This window comes from Rhinopithecus bieti, unplaced genomic scaffold (assembly GCF_001698545.2).
Source record: "Rhinopithecus bieti isolate Rb0 unplaced genomic scaffold, ASM169854v2 scaffold_41779, whole genome shotgun sequence".
NCBI lineage: Eukaryota > Metazoa > Chordata > Mammalia > Primates > Cercopithecidae > Rhinopithecus > Rhinopithecus bieti.
The window spans coordinates 100,238-104,946 of NW_016817334.1; positions in this window are offsets into that span (position 1 = coordinate 100,238).

Here is a 4,709-nt window from a genome sequence, read left to right on the forward strand (position 1 = left end):
TAGAGAATCTGTTCATTAGCAATAACAACAAACTATGGAAGAGACCTGGTATTTCATATTTAAAATGGGTTAAAAAGAAGCTAGTTTTGTTTTTACTTTGGGGTGCAAAGGGTGGGCGAGTGAAGCCGCTGACCGTGATCTGGAGAGCCTGTTAATTGCTCACCAGCATCTGCTCTGTTTCTACAAGTTCTGTGCCATGTAGCACTGTAAATTATGAATGAGAAAGATGATCTTTGCTCTTCTTAGGACTTCTGACTCCTAAGCCATGCTAGACAAAGGTCATAGCTGAGGTGAATTTAAGTTAGCTTTGGCAAAACCCATTTTCTTGTTCAGATAGCTGAATAGATGGTTGTGCAAAATTAGCAAGGGTTACTATGGAAACATTAAGAAAGTTTACCGAAAGTGTAGCAGACAGTAGCTCAAGCGATATTTCCTTGAATGAGTTATCCAAAGGGCTTCAAATCATAGGTTCCAGGGAGATAGTTTCTTGTTTTGTTTTGTTTTTAAAATAAGAATACCAAACATTTTCCTTTATGTTTGGCAGATTTCTTTGTGTGAAAGTGATGTGGTCGAGTTTTTACTTGTGTAGCTCTCCTGGAACATGCTGCCACGCAGCCACTCACATGATTAAGAAGGCTCGCAGGAAACCTCCACCTCTGACTGTTTAATTTACCAGGACTTTTAAAAGAAAGGCTGATAAAATTCATAAATTTATCACATCTCTAGTGGTTGATGACACTCATCAAGTCTGTTCCTGAAACTCTTTGGTTCTGTGCTTTTGTAAAGTGGGGTCACTGTTGACAAACTTAATGCAGAACGATCAAGTCATAACTAACTTTTAAATGTTTCCTTGAAGGTTAAGACCAGAGGATCTGAATAAAAAAGTAGCAGGATCCTTGCTCTGATCTTTCCTGACATTTCCCAAATCCACAAGGCAGAGGGCATGGTGCAGGGTTGGAGAGTAAACTGTTCCATATTCAACTCTCGATGAGGAGCACTGGCAAGCTAGTTTTTGCAGGCAGGTAAAGAAATAAACACACACACATTATGCGACTATTATTTTATTTGCCTGTGCGTGTATTTTTAATAAGCTTATCAAAAACACGTATCTGCAAGGAATATTTAAGAGCACAGGTGTAATAAATAATCATATAACTGCAAACTTCTGAGATGCAAATTTCTGTTGTTTGATGCATTTAAGAAAATGCTCTCATTCTTCTAGCTTTTCCCAGTATAGTTGTTATATAAAGGAACTGATTTAATTCTTTTTGGGATTATGAAGATGGTTGGAAGCCTGTCTAAGATTATGTTGCCTCCTCTTTTAATTGTTGGTCAACATTTCAAAGGAATGCAATATATTACGTGCCTGATGACAAGCAAACTGCATGTTTCTTATAGGATGGATAGTTAGTTGTCTTTGTAAAACCAGATATCATTCTCTAAAAAGCAGGTCAGGTAATGCTAGCCTTAGTTAATAGCTGGGGGTACCTTGAGTACCTCTCAAATCAATAATGACAGAGGTAGCCTGATAGCAATTTATGAACCACAGTCCTCTTGGGAAACATATTTCAAACCATAACTTCATCTAAACTGTTTATCGGCTAAGCTTGCTCAAATGTATGAAGTGTCAAAAAGTTTCTTTGACATTAGGCTTGTTATTGTCCTTTGATTTATGCACTTAAGCAAAATGTAGTAAATAAAAAGATTGTTTGGTGGTTTAGTATTTTAAGGAAATGATTAGAAACATTTGCCAGTGCTATTCATTTTATACAGTTTTTCTTTCCGAATTACAAAAATAGTGTTTCAATTCAGCGAATGGCTTCACCATAACAAAATCTTAAATGATCATTATAGTAAGTGGAAATGCTGATGAAGTTACTATGAAATAGTTTAAAAACTGTGAAGTAAATATGTAATGCTCATATATAAAGCATTTGTCTCTCTCCTTTAATTTCATTTGCCTGGCAGTTTACAAAATGCCCCATTAATAATCTAAGGCACATTTATGGTTGTGAATTCACTTTATTAAAAACATAGTCATCATATCTTAGTTGGTTTTTGCAGAAACTTTCATATAAAAAAACAAAGGACCATGCTCTTGGAAAGCATCCTTAAAGAAAATTATTGGGCTTAGACAAAATGTTTTGATTTGCTAGGAAATGAAAATATTGACTTTTCAGATTTCTTGATGATGAACTATTCTAGAGGTACAAAATGCCTCAAAAGTCAAACTCTAAGACAAATCTTTTAAACAAGATTTCATTTCAATGTTGTAGTTCATGATTTTACATTTCATTTCAGCTTGAAGCGTTTCATTCTTACAACTGCTTAACCACATTTCAATATTAGGCAACTCTAGGCAGTTATAGATATATAATTATAATAGTAGGCCAAGTATTCCAAATGATTGCATTATGAGGTTTTAAAAGCTTATTTTTAAAACACAGATATAAATGCAATTCACTTGCACATTGTAGGCAAACAAGAAACCTAATGGAGACAGACGCATTTTAATGCATGGGTTACTTATATGAGGCTTTATGTGTCCAATATATCTGTTTCTGAGTACTTAACTACTAAGCTGATGGGTACCATAAACAAAGTCACAGATACAAAAGAACAAATGAGTTCACAGATATCTATACCAGAATTGTTAACTTAGCGAACCTGTTTCCTTGAAAACAAGATATAGTGAATCTGCATATATTTAATGGAAAGTGGTTGCATTTACTGGAGAATTAGGAGAAATTACTTCTTAATGGAGCCAGAAGTTCTGATTTGCTATCCTTCAAAGAAAGACTGTTTCCCATGCTGGCCAAAATTCCTTTGGAGCAACCTATGCCTCGTGATAAGTTATCGGATTCCTCTCCGGAATCAGCTGGTCAGGAAGGATACAGAGAGGAGGAAGGGGAAGGGAGAGGAGATTCCAATAGTGGCCCTGTCTGAAGTGGCCTCATCTGATTGCCAAGGTAGGAGGGGGTGGAGAGTTGAGAAAGGAATAATAAGAGAGGTAAAAGGAAAGAGAACAGGAAAGAAGAGAAAAATCAAAAAGAAACAAAGCAGAGACCAAGCAGGGTGATAATAGCCATATAGAAAAGGCATCCTTGTAAGTGGCACAACATTCCAGATCTCCAGGCTCATTAGAATGGGGGATTGCTCACCTGGATTGCATGAACCTCTCAAGTCTCTGTACCCACTGAAATTGTATACATATTTTGGGAGTATGTATATGTGCATTTTTTTTCTGCCTGGGGAAAGTGTCCTTTTCTTCTATCTGATTCACCAAGGGGTCCAAGACTCAATAAAATTTAAGAACTACTACTTTAGTGAGATTATACACAAATTGTAAAGACAAGTGTCTTTAATGGAGTCATTGAATGCTTAGGATTGACTGTACATAGTCCAAGAATGTTACCATCTAGTGTTAAGTTGTATATTCTGGGAAGAGTATCCATTCTTTCAGACATGTAGAATGATAGTTATTCATTGAAACACTATTAAAATAATTTTTTTTTGAGACAAGGCCTCACTCTGTCGCCCAGGCTGGAATGCAGTGGTGTGATCAGGCTTACTGCAGCCTCTATCTCCTGAGCTCAAGTGATCCTCCCACCTCAGCCTCCTGACTAGCTGGGACTATAGGCACGTGCCACTATGCCTGGCTAATTTTTTTTGTAATTTTGTAGGCACAGGGTTTCGCCATGTTGCCTAACCTGGTCTTGAACTTCTGGGTTTAAGGGATTCACTAACCCAAGTGCTGGGATGGCAGGAGTGAACCACTGCCCTGGCCTTCAACCAAATACTATTGATTGACCATTTACACTAAGTTAAGTCAGCATTTTTCTCATTGAGTGCCCTGGGAGTGTGGAGAAACAGTGTGGTACAGGGGAAAGGGCATTAATTTGGAGCCAGATATTTCTGGGACTCAGGTACTATATGGAATTCGAACTAGTGGAGTGAAACTAGGAGGGTGATGTGGCCTCCTTAACTCTGTGTCCTCTTCTGTAAATGAAGAGGATGATCATTATATCATAGGGCTGTTGTAGAAATGAAAAGAAATGCAATACTAGCCTACATTTATTGGATACTTACTATCTCTCATTCACTATGATATGTTTTCTATGCTTTATGTAATTTAATCTTCTCAACAATTTTATGAGATTGATGTTATCTTTATTTCTATTTTACAGATTGGGACATTGAGGCAGAGAAGCCAAGACATATGCTAAAGGTCATGCAGGCTATGAATGGAGCTGGAATGTGAACGCAGGCCATTTGACTCCAGAGCTCATGTTCTTGAACCCTTAGAAAGACAGCAGCAACACACCGGGTGCAGCAGCTACTTAGTTGGAGTGGCTAACAAGGTTGGCAGAGGATCCCATTCCTCCCATGGAGTGGCTGCCATGACACTGCGTGCACTGAAGCTGCTCCTATTTCTGAAATATGTATTGTTATTTTTTTCCCTCCATGTTGAACATTATACTCTTCTGTTCTTTCGTACTCTCTTATTCCCTTCCAGATGACTTCTAGAGATTTTATCAATCTGTAATTCTAAGGGAGAAAGGATAATAAGAATTATAATGTGAGTGTCCAAAAAACCCCTAATTTCCCATCACCTACACATAGCTGTCTCCTAGATGTTCCAGAAAAAATTGTGACTTTCCAGATACCTGGTTTCTCTCTTCCCTTCCCTCCCCTTCCCCTCCCCCCTC